The sequence below is a fragment of the Megalops cyprinoides genome, chromosome 2, assembly GCF_013368585.1.
Source record: "Megalops cyprinoides isolate fMegCyp1 chromosome 2, fMegCyp1.pri, whole genome shotgun sequence".
Lineage (NCBI taxonomy): Eukaryota > Metazoa > Chordata > Actinopteri > Elopiformes > Megalopidae > Megalops > Megalops cyprinoides.
This window is the reverse complement of record NC_050584.1, coordinates 58,429,163-58,441,612: the sequence shown is the minus strand read 5'-3', so window position 1 is coordinate 58,441,612 and position 12,450 is coordinate 58,429,163. Positions and strand designations below refer to the sequence as shown.

The following is a 12,450-nucleotide window of genomic DNA, read 5'->3' as shown; positions in this document are numbered from 1 at the left end:
ATATGATGGCAAAGTCCAGAGAGGAGAAGTTTCCATTCTCAACAACTGTGAGCCACCGTGTAACTGCTGGCTAACTGTAGCAGAGATTACAGCATTTCCTGGTTCGCTGGCTTTCTCATACTAGCTAATATAGTGTAGGGTGACCTCTAGGTGAGCAAAATGAGGTCACACATTGGATTGGCTGATGTACCCATTTTGCTTTAATAGAGTACATTTAGAGGAATTTTGAGCTGTAGCCTTGGAAAAGTGCTGAGAGAGGATGCGGGCTGCCAGTCTAGTCCTGAATCCATATTCGCAGTGGAGCTCACTTAGATGGGGCTTGTTTCAAAGGCCACTGAGAGGCGTTGTCATCCCTGCCCCTTAGGAGATTCCTGCTTAAGGCAGTGGTGTGTCACCAAGTGTTTTGCTTATGACTTCACTGGATACCTGTGTGGGTGATCGATGTTGCTTTCTGTCTTCGCATGCGTGAGTGGATGATGTAGTGTGAGAGTCCACTGTACACAGACATTAGATGCATTTTACTTTGAAGGTAGAAAATCCGTATTTTACGTTATTGGCATTTAGCAGATGCTCTTATCCAGAGTGACTTACAAAAATCATTTCAATTTCATGTTACCCATTTATATAGCTGGATATTTATTGAGGCATTTCTGTCCTGGGTACCTTTTCCAAAGGTACGGCAGTAGTGTCCCTGCGGGGAATTGAACCGGCAACCTTACACTGCTACACAGTATTTATTTGCATGTAGATTTTCATTTACATTTATTCATTTAGCAGACGCTCTTATCCAAAGCGACTTACATAGGTTACAGTTCTTTACAATGTTATCCATTTATACAGCTGGATATTTTCTGAGGCAATTGTGGGATAAGTACCTTGCCACTATGCTACACTGCCGCCCGTAGATGTAGATGTCAGGGCATCTTCTTTACACCATTTCCATGGCACCCTTTTTTTAGTCCTTTTTTACTGTCAGTATTACATTGTCAGTATTACAGTGTTTTGTCTGGCAGGGTTAATCCCGGTACCCTGGAAGTGTGGTGACGCATATGGGAAAAACCCTCGCGGCGTTCCGAGATCAGATCTGACGAGAGGTTTATTTTCGCTTCGCGTGCGTCGAAGTTTCGCGTGCATTTCGTGACCTCGCCACAGGAGGCCATTGTGTGCCCCGATCCGGGCAGCAGATAGAAGATGGGGCAAGGAGTGCGCTAATCGAGCGGGAGATAAGGAAGTTCAAACTTTGACGCAGGCACCGATGGGGAAAGTGATGGAGCCCCAGATAGAGGTGCTGGGTGCGTCACAGTCCGTGGCGTGGGGGAGAGAAGGCACGCTTTTTTTCTCAGGCCGGACGTTTGGTCAGTAAGGCACTCTGCAGAATAATCCCTTTTCTACAGCATGACACTCACCATAAAGTGTGTTTTACACAACGTTACATTACATTTCATTTCATTTCATTCATTTAGCAGATGCTCTTATCCAGAGCGACTTCCAGCACAATAGAACACAAGTGTATCCGTTTAAGTTGAAGGAGCAACAGCGTCAGACCAGACTATCAGTACTCCCAGACCAGTGAGCATAACATTATTCAAGCCCTACCACAAGCTAACTTGTGCAACCTGACAAGGGAAGCCAAGTATACTACCACATATCAGTCAAACATTACAATATTACTCATAATATGAACAGCAAGTACGAGAAGCAGCAGGTGTTAGGGGGCGTGGATTGAGGTGGAACTGAGATGCAGTCTGAAGAGGTGAGTCTTCGGGCTGTGTCGGAAGATGGCCAGTGATTCTGCTGTCCTGACCCCCGTGGGGAGTTCATTCCACCACTGAGGGCCCAGTACAGACAGGGGTCATTTGTTTTTGTTCTCTCAGGAGGTTAAAGCTGCCCCGTGATCGTTTCGCAACGCACGCCGATATTCAATAACCACGGGCGGCGACCAGTCCCCGCCGATCAGAACCGGTCCCTCCCAGCTCCCTCCAGCCCGCCCCCCCCCTCCCGGTGAGGAAAAAGCAACGCCGGAGGAGGGAGAGAGGAGAGCGCATTCCAGCCGCCACAAAAGCCTTGTGATTTCAGCGCGCTGTCAGCGGGATTACATTCCAGTGGCAGTGAGCTCATGGCTGCTGTGGGCATGGAGAACAGTCAGTAAGGGTAGAGCTTTTAAGCAACCAAATCCAGTCGTATTCTTCTGAAAATGGGGCCAGCTTTCACACTCTGCGTGAATGAGTAGGATTTTTACATAATATTTTCCCAAATACATATTGCGGACAGTCTATGACTTATCTGTCCTTATAGGGCGGAATATGCCCGTCATTATTCTTTTGATTGGTTTCCTGTTTAAGTTGCTTATTTAATTACAAGCGTGCATTTTTGTTGTTATTGGCCACACAACCGCACCGTATTAGTCATCGGGCACTAATATTTAACCACGTGCAAGAGAAACAATGGCACAAGCTAAATAGCCCACTTCTGGAAACTCCATTATTAATACCAGTGCTTCCCCAAGTATTTTTCCAGTAATGGCAGCCTCATGGCGAGATATCAGCAAAGGTGTTAAACGCGAATTAATTGAGTCACTTTTATGTCATTTCCAAATTCCTTTTCTGGGGACGATCTGCCATTGTCTTAGTGTTCGGTGCCACACTGTGCCGTCCGATGTGCTGACTCCACAGAGGTGATCTGAGGCGCACGCGCAGGTACGGATCGGCGGGGCCGTGTTTTATTCGAGTGTGCGCCGACGGGGATCTCCGGGATTGGTGCCAGGCCGCACCTCTCCGGTTTTTTTTTTCGGGCAGAGCGCACGGTGGCAGGAGGGGACCCGTGGCTTCGCTCCACGCGGCTCAGGATGTGGTTGAAGCGCTCCCTCGCTTTTGTCGCCCGGAGGCACGGAGATTACGGCTGCGGAGAGGAAGTCGCTCTCTTTTGTCAGGCAAATTCTGGTGGGCGTGCTTTCTTCTGGTGAGGGGGTGCAGGGCAGTGGGAGGGGCTGCTGTTGTGGTGGCGTGCAGAGTGCTCTTTGTTTCCTTTTTTTCTCTCTCTCGGAGAGAGAGATCTGCGTAGCAGGTTAACTTGCCGTGGGATGGGTGCAGAGAGAGAGACTGCAGGGTCACATTACTGCCTCCGTTTCGGGGGCTTCCACAGATAGCCTGTCTGAGTGTTCCCCGGGCCTCTGCACCTCTGGAGGAGGAGTGGGGGGTTGATTCGGAGATGAGGTGACCCCCCCCCTGCCCCAGCTGTGGGACTAGAGACCGATAAGGCTCGTGTGCTGTGCCTGCTTTGGGTGTAGTGTGTGGGTGGGATACCTCTGCATAGGCGCGTGGCCAATCAGTTTGGAAAATCCTGATACCTTTTCTGCTTTCCTTTCCTTCTTTTTTTTTTTTATTTGATAATTCCACATGGATGGTCACCATTGTTAACCATTTTTTGTAATTTGTCAGTGTCCTCTTTTTGGTTGCTGACATACAATATTAATAAAAGTGATTGTGAAAACCTGTTGTGTGTGAAAAATTGTCACCTTTTCTTCTTCCCTCGGGCTGCCTGCCATTGTTTGCTGAGGACAGCAAGTAGGAAACCATTGGATGGGAGTGCATAGCGCATGTCATGTGATCTCCGAGTTCTGACCTCTCGACCCGGGCTAAACGTCTGCTGTTGTAGCCTCTCTGTCTTTCAGTCACGTGTACAGAGTCGCATCCCACCTGTGTTTCAGCCGACAAATGACGTGTCGACTTTATCGATTTTGTGCTGGTTTTTATTGGAACATTAAGCTGGCTGCCTTGGTATAGAAGTGACTCAGTAATTAGTGGCAGTGTAGCATAGGAGCAGCACTCCTAACCGAAAGGTTGCTCGTTCAATTTATGCTGGGGCAGCACTGCTGTGTCTTTGGGCAAGGTACTTAACCCAGAGATGCCTCGGTAAACATCCAGCTGTATAAATTGACAACATGTAAGAAGTGTATCCTTTGTAATTTGCTGTGGATAATAGTCTTTGCTAAATGCCGATAATGCTATGTAATGCAACGGTAAACCTCCTGAGTCCTTATGAGTGAACTGCAAACAGACACTGGCAGGGTGAAGAGCATCAAAGTACTTTCCAACCGTAGTTATGTTAACAGGAGATCACTTAACTGACTGTGGCAGCATCTGCAGGCCTGACGATTTACGTTTGCCTCATTGTGACATGTTTAAATGCCACTCTGAAAGGTTTCTGGGGCAGCAGCATCTGTCATTTCTCTGGGCGCATATGGAGGAGGGAGTGTGTGTGTGTGTGTGTGTGTGTGTGTGTGTGTGTGTGTGTGTGTGTGTGTGTGTGTGTGTGTGTGTGTGTGTGTGTGTGTGTGTGTGTGTGTGGGGGGGGGCGCTACTGGGAGTTCCAGAACCCCCCAAAAACAGGTGTCTGCTGAACATCAGCACCAGATGCAGGCGGCAGGGCGGCTAGCTCTGCGCGGAGGTGCTACTCTCTGACTGTGTCTGTAAAAAGCCACTGCGTTGCAACCGCAATTGTCTCTTTCTTTTTTCTGTAGACGACAAAAATTGCGAGGTGAATGTGCAGTTGAGTTTTGAGTTGGTTGCATTGAAACTGGAAACTGAAAATGCATCCTGTTGTGCATGCTTCTGTCTCTGTAAGACTGTCCTCTGTCTGCACTCGCTCGCATTCTGAAGCGATTAAAGCCTCCCTGGCGCGCACGCGCACGCGCACGGACACACTGTTCCTCGGTCATTAACTCGGGAGCGGCGGGGCGGCGGTCGTTGTTGTGGTAACCACAAGGTGGTGAAATGGGGAAAAGGCAATCGTGTGAACGATGCGGAGTGCAGGGACTGACATTTCCTGACGGAGGAGACGGCGTGCAGCGCGTCTACATCAATGTGTCATCAATTTTTTTTTTTGTGTTTTCTTTCTCTCTCGGTGTATTTGCAGACGTGCCCTCCTGTAGGCTTGGGGGGTCATTTCCAGGTGCATTGTACAGCCCACTGTCCCAAAGAGTGTCTGATGTTGTGTGGGAGCAGATGTCAGTTTTTTACTGTGTAGATGACAGAACGGAATGAACAAAGACACCGAGACAGGGACAGTCTTCTGATGTTGAGACAATGTCCGTTCCACACAGACAGAACCCCACCCACAAAGCAGTTCTCATCCTTTCCTACCTGACCACAGCAAGCCCCCTGGCTCATCTTGTTTCAGTGGAGGTGCAAGCCTCATGGTTTGTTATCTAGTTAAAACACAACCCACCTTTTGGCAAGGTCTGTCAGTCGCCGTGTGAACGGGTGGTTTCCATCCTGGTAAATTTCCTCCTTTGCCCCCTGTGAACCTGCAGGGTAGCGAAATACTTACCGTCACCAGTTTGGGCTGTAAATTCCCTTACATTATTACATTGCTATCATTTTAGCAGAAGCTCTTACCGATTTTTTGGACATGTTATCCATTTATACAACTGGATATTTTCTGAGGCTAGGGTTAAGTACCTTGCCCAAGGGTACAACGGTAGCACCCCAGCAGGGTATTGAACCAGAAACCTTTTGGTGACAGGCCCGCTCCTTACCAGCTTATGCTACACTGCCACCCTTATAGAGAGGGAAAAAAAAAGTTCTGCTTTACAAGGTGTTAAAAAAAGGTACTTCCTGTGTAGATTAGGCAAGTGCGGCACAGGTTGACGTGTGGTGCTGACAAGCAAACGCACAGCAATCCGTTTCTGTCCACATCACGACCTCAGCGTGGCCACTGGAGAAAAAAAAGAAAAAAGTCAGAGTGGTGTTTTTGTAACCCGTTTGTTCCACTGGTCCGCAGTGAATCGCAGAGATTAATGTGGTGCTCTCTGAGGGCGGTGGGGGGGGATGTCCTCTCCCCTTCCTTTTTAACTCAGTGAAGAGGACCGTGCCAGTCATTCAACTCAACTCTCGGAGAGCGCCTACATCTGCCTCCCCACTTTAATGGCCAAAGTGGTTAGGCTCTGCGTATTCTGAAGTTTCCGAAAGGGGAAACCGTGGGAGGTTCTTGCTCCTTCGGTTTGGATCCTCCGGGAAACGGTTGCACGGGGTGTGACATATCGTAGCCCTTCAGGAGGAAGGACAGTTAACTCTTGAAGGCCCTCTGACATCCTGGTCATAGTAGTAGAGCTGCAGGAAGGGCAATGCATATTTCCTCTATTCAGAGACAACATCACCTCTTCTTTTCAGTGCACGGTCCTGCCCTTCACCTCCAAGTCTTCATCCATTTAATTAGTGGCTGACAGGGGAGAAGCAGGTCAAGGAGCATGGTATAACAGTCCTGCTCCCAAACGGTTAATCAAGCAATCGGCCACGGAAGACATGAGCACGTACAGATTAAAAAACGCGGGCCGCATCCATCAGACAGCACGGTCGTTTAGAGGCCGAGGGCCAGCCAGGCCTCTCTGGTTCGGTCATACCGACATTCCTGAGATGAATTGCGCTGTAACAGTGACCTTGGTCTGACCGAGCAGGGAGAGGAAAGCTTGGCGGCAGGCGTTTGCGGAAAGGCACGGCCTCCAGCTCGTTCGGCTCTTCTCATTTTTCTCGTCTCTACCCCCCCCCCCCCCCCCCCCCCAGCTGTGGTGTGGTCCTGACCTCCTTCACCCACTGTGCCTCTGTTCTGCCCACAGAGCCAGTTCTGGGAGCTGCCTCTCTGTGAATGGGAATATCTGGGCAGGGGAAGAGCCAGCGCTGTGTCCCTCCCATAGGCAGACAGTGATCAGCGCCAACCAGCATTTAGACCAGCTATTGCATTTGTAGCTTTTGAACACAAGCCTCCACAGAGGTTTCTCTGTGAGTTTCAGGTGGTGAAAGGCTTGTAGCATTTGTAGCATTTGTAACACTTTGTGGCTGATTAATGTATTGCACCTCTCTCTGTTTTCCTGATAACTACTCTGTGACACTCAGCAGCAGGGATCTCTATAACACTCGTCTTGTGATGATGGTGTGTATGTTTATTTTTCATGTTCATAATCTGAACGACTAATTAAGAGCGTTAAGCTACAGGGGTTTCATGTCTAAATATTAAGTATACACTTCAGTTGCCTCAAAAGTTTTTTGTTGTAATATAACATGTAGTATTATGGGTGTGTATATAGTATATAACAAATGAAAAAAATAATGCTGGTATTTTTATTAATAGTAAAACAATAATGGTGTAAATAATACAGTACTACAATCACAAAATAAAGTGTACCAGTGTCATTATCAGATGCACAGACTTCTGCCACTCACGTCCTTGGGTCTTCAGAAATGGAGAGGCTAGAGGTTTGACGCTAAAAATGAAAATTTTATTTTACTATTAAAACCTAACTAACACCGGTGAGAGGGTGTGAGTTCAGTTTGGTTCTTAGTTTAAGCAGGTCTGATGATAAATCTTGAAAGCCCCTCCACCCGATAGAGCGAGCTGTATTTGCTCAGTAAACTGCTGTGAACTTGTGCTGTAGTTCATGGCGAAGTTACGTTTTTTTCCCCGAGTCATAAGTGATGAAAAAAACGTCTCGAGTGCATTTTTTTCTGCATGCCATTGCTGATAGGGATCAGGCTTGGTATTCTACCATAATGCACTGCTTTGTACTACACCCCCCTTGGATCATTCATTGGAAGGACCTCATGATCCATGTTACAATGAGATTGTGTTTGCGTCCAAAGAGTTTAGACTGTTTACAAAACATTTCATACACATTTTAAACAAGTTCTTCGATTGGGCTGAGCACTGGGCTGTAGCCAGTCTCTGACATTATACATGATGGCTGAATAGTGGTTTATGTATTGCTGATTATTTGAAAAATGGACATGACTGGTAGGTTTGCACAGTGCAATCTGTGACTTCTGTATATCGTAGCACAATTGCTGTTCCCATCTTTAGTACAATACAGAATACTTCAGTATTCAGTATGTTCAATATGAGGGTTTACGATTAACAGATTGACATTATAGTTTAATGCTGTCTGATATTTAAAAGAGTACTAAGAAAAAGGGAGTGAAAGGGAGCAGCACATTCGTCAACTGTTTGGTCAGTGTTTCACGACAGATGAAAAGAAGTCAGAAGGCGTATCAAAGAGTATTAAAGAGCTTACATTTAAATGGATATATGTTATAATGGTACCTCCATACTACTACTGTGGTGAACTTATCTTCAGTAATGAACAGGGGACAAATAACATGAAGCTGATTATTTGTTTGTGTCCAGAGATGGCGGCCCAGTAGAATTTGGCAATAATGAGCAGAATCGGACACTTGTTGAAAAGTCTGAATAAGCCTTTTTGCCTGGATAACTTTAACATGGCCGAGAGTGTGACGGTGGAACAGAAAGGCCCATGTCCTCTCTTTGTTGTGTGAGCTGAAATTCACCCTGCCTTCGGCCGATCCGCTGCTGCGCTGTCTTTCTGACTTCCTGATTCATTTTTTGGGTAACAATGGAAAATCCCCTGACACCACTGGAGAGGAAGCCCAACCTTATTCTGAATTTATGAAAACAAAAAAAAAAAAGTAAAAAGGAGATTATAGGATGTCTAGAATAATTTGTCTTTGGCAGTGATCACAGCTGACCATGGATTTTTGTACATGATTTAGAGCAATTTTTATTTGCATTAATTTTGCAAAATCAGCGGAGAAATCACTTGTCTGTATTTATTGCTTTGGAAGTGTACACCAAAAAGGGTTTTTTCATGGCATTAACTTAAAGAACCTTACAGTGCCGTTTAACTAGTGTGTACTCTACATAAGCAAGAGATGTCACTAATGTGCCACAAGCAGTTTTCCTTCATCCGACTCTGCATGCCTGTTTCAAATTGCATGGCTAGACTAGCCTATGAACAACAGCACTAGATCAACCTCATTGTTCCGTAGCTGAAGGTGAAGCAAATCTTGTACAGCTATTTGCGGGATCTCTTTGGTGTTTTTGACAATTGTTCAACATGGTGGTATAAAAATGGCTGGTGTTTAGAAACCCCTGCTTACTGAAGTACTTCTCTTACAATTAATTCCATTAATTTCATTAATTCCATTAATTTGTCAGGATCAGATTTGCCTTCCTTGTTTTTGTTAAATGCAGTACTAGGTATTAAAATCCTGATCACATTGTCCTGTGTGAAGTCGTCTTGGCTCATTTAGGTCACAAACCGACTGTGCTTTTTTCTCCTCAGATAAACATAAAGCACTACAGCTTCTGAAGTTGACAGCTTTGATGTGGCACAGGTAAGACTGCAGTTTTTTTGAAACATAAATTACTGTTTGTTAAAAGTCTACTAACCAGAGCTGCTGTTCCCTTTTTCATCTGAATCACATCCATTATTATTTGTATTTGGTGCTGCATGTAAGGTTGTGTGTTTTCCTGTGGAGATGCCAGACGGAATCTGAAGCTGTATTTGATGTCGGGCAAGTTTCTTTGCCTGGTGTTTTTCCTAATCCCCTTGTCACAAGCACAAGCATCTTACAGCAAGACTTCCAGCATTTCCCCACTAAAGCAAAAAAAAAAAAAAAAAAAGAAAATGACCTGTAATGTTTGGCTCTTATTCTGTCTTTGACGTTTTCCCAAAATTGTGGTGAAACGTGGTGAAGCCACATATCTTTGTTGGAAATGTACATGCAAGTGTATAATAAGAATAACGGGATTCTGTCCTGAGAAAGGCAGTCTCCTTTGGGGGAGCACAGTGAGGTGATGAGGATCACTATGCAGGTTATGACTTCCTGAGCTCTTGAATGAGTGGCTGGTGTCTGAGACAGCCCCACTGTACACATGGGGCAGTAGATCTGGGGGTTGGTGGGTTTGTCCAGGACTTGAGACATGAGTCATGGTAGACTCTGTCTGCTAAATTACCTACAGGGCAAGAGCATAGGTAAAGATGACCGATTCTGTTTGTACTGCTGTATTTTTTAAGCTGCTTTCTTTTGTGATGAGGAAGCCATACACATAAATTCTTCTGGCCTCAAAATGCATTGGCTCGAAATTTTCATCCTGCTTATGTTTAAGTGTTGTAAAAACCTGTTCTGTCAGCATAGGTATTCTTAAACAAATTAGTCAGAGTGGTAGTGTCTGAGTGCAGCTGGGGGATTTGGGTCTTGTGGTGGGGGATGAGGTTTCCTGGTGTAGGGGGTGCCAGCAAAATCAAATCCAAAACAAACAAATCTAAAAGATAGCAATAAAAATCAGTACGAATCTGCTTTTCGCCCCATCTGTGAGGTAAAAGGTGGCATGCACTTGCAGATCTGAGTAGACTCCTATATTTCAGATACTAGTGTGAGAAGACCCGGAGAGTGTGTTTCTTTGTGAGAAGAGCAATGAGCTGACCATTTCATGAGTCCTGTCCTTGTACTAAAGTGGGTTCTCAGACCCCCCCCCCCATAGAGGTGTCATAAAAACTAGCAATATTCGCTCTCTGGTTTGACACTTGGTGTTGCACTGTGGTCAGAGAGTTTGAGTAGGTGTCCTTTTGCATGTAAATTAATTTGAAATTGTTATGCTGTATATTGTGATAGAAAGTATTTTTTTTTATTTGTCAAAACTGAATTAAATGGCACTCTTAGTGTCTCTCACAGGTTAGACTAGCGCCTAGCACTGAGAGACCGAGGCCCAGATTTGTCCTTCACTATAAATAGCGATATTAATCATCTGACTGTTGTGAATTGCACAGCATGTTTCTTTGATTGTAGTTACTGCTGAACATGCATTTTTGTGTAAGCAACAAAAAAAACTCTGAACCACACATTTCATTGGCTGATTGTTTGATTTAGCATTGCGGTGGATTCGAAGTAGTCAGAATGTGTTGGATTTAAGGTTTTCTTTCTCACTGAACCCCAAGACAAGGGTAGTGTTTTCGAAGCTTTCTGACTAATCTGTATCTAAGTTCTAACATATTTTACATTGTTTTTTGTGTTTTTCTGTGCTGTCTTGGCGTGCGTTTTGGCGTAACTTTGAGTCAGGGCATGACTGTGGGGCAATTCTCCAAAGACGCCCAGCCAACATGACAGGCAGAGCAAAACTCGGGAGGTTTCTGCGGTGTAACAAAGCACCGTCTCTAATGCTGTGCCAAGACCAATAAAGTTCAGAAGAAAAGCTTCTACCAAACAACTCAGATGGAATTGATTGCCAAGAAAGGTACTTCAGTTTTATGGCTAATTCAAGGGGTGGATTTTTCAGTACAGTATGGATGGAAAGTGCAAACTTTTTTTTGTTCTGGCTTACTGCTGTTGTTATCATTAGTATTTCTATAAGGTTTTTGTTACCCTGCGTAGCGTTGGCTAGGTTGGTATCTCAGAGGAAGGAGAAATCTGTCTCTAAAACTGTGGTTGTCTTACCACTAATGAAGTTTTACATTGCGGTGATGTCACATCTGTTGTGCAGTGGCCATTTCCTGTGAAACTTACTGCTGGGCTCAGAAGCCATTCTCTGGACTGCTAAGGTTCTTTTCGGGGTGATCTGTCTGCTGGAGGAGGCTGAGACTATGGAAAGTGGTGATGGTCTGTTGAACCATGGAAGGGATGCACCGCAGTAAATGATTCAGCTGAATGGTTGCCTTTCCTCAGTAATTAGGTACTATTTTCCGTACTGTAAGACTTTCATTTTGCACTTATTTTACATATTTTCTGATGCCAACTACATAATGTAAACCAAACACATGTAACTTCATTAGGCCTACTTGTCATATAACAGTGCTTTATAAAAATAAATCCAGGCACGTTTAGTGTGGTTATATGATATATATCCTCAGAATATTTCATTTATTAACTTTTTTGGAACAGAGGTCATGTAAGGTCTGTCTGTCTGCCTGCCTCTCTTAGCAAAATGGTAAAAAAAACGTACAGACAGACAGACAAAGGACTCGGTGGTCAGTTGTGTGCCTTTATGTGCTTCCTTTATTCTACTCAGACATACAGAGACACATGGAATGGAGTGGTCACAAAATAACTGTTCCATTTATCGGTGGTCAGGATACCTGTGTGATATCTCATAGTAGCATCATTGATATTATTTTTTTTTGCCAGTGTCATATTTGCTGATATCTCACTGAGATGTCTAAAATTTTAGAAGACACATTGTCATGTTGCAGTCTGATTTTGATGCAATCAGAAAGGCCACTTTGTGAAAACTGAGACTCTAAGTTTTGAAACAGAGTGTGGAAAATGGATGCCTAAATTAGTGCGATAGAGCATTAAAGTAAGTATTAAAAAAAAAAAAACACTGAGACACTCAGGCACCATGGTGCTCAGATTTATAGGTCTAATATGAAATAAATAATCTGCAGACTTTATGGAGGTCATAGATCATCATGTTGGCAGCTAGATGCCAGTTGTCACACCTGATACAGTCATTGGATTTAACAAGCCTGTTTTAAGATCAAGGAGCTTGTGCGCAATAAACATTTATTCTAAAAGTACCTGCGGAGTGTTCTGCACATGGAGGAACGTGCTGTGTTTTTTGTGGAAGTATGAATGGTTTAAAGGCGTTTCTTTGCAGCCCTCTGCC

The 12,450-nt window shown here is 44.8% G+C and overlaps 1 protein-coding gene across 1 annotated transcript in view; it reads left to right on the top strand.

Moving 5' to 3' along the window:
* Positions 1-12,450, top strand: part of nck1b (NCK adaptor protein 1b) — a 44,007-nt gene that overhangs the window by 9,439 nt on the left and 22,118 nt on the right. Inside the window, exon 2 of the mRNA XM_036522829.1 lies at positions 9,131-9,182. The gene's annotated coding sequence lies outside the window, so the exon portion shown is untranslated. The remainder of the gene's footprint in view (positions 1-9,130; positions 9,183-12,450) is intronic.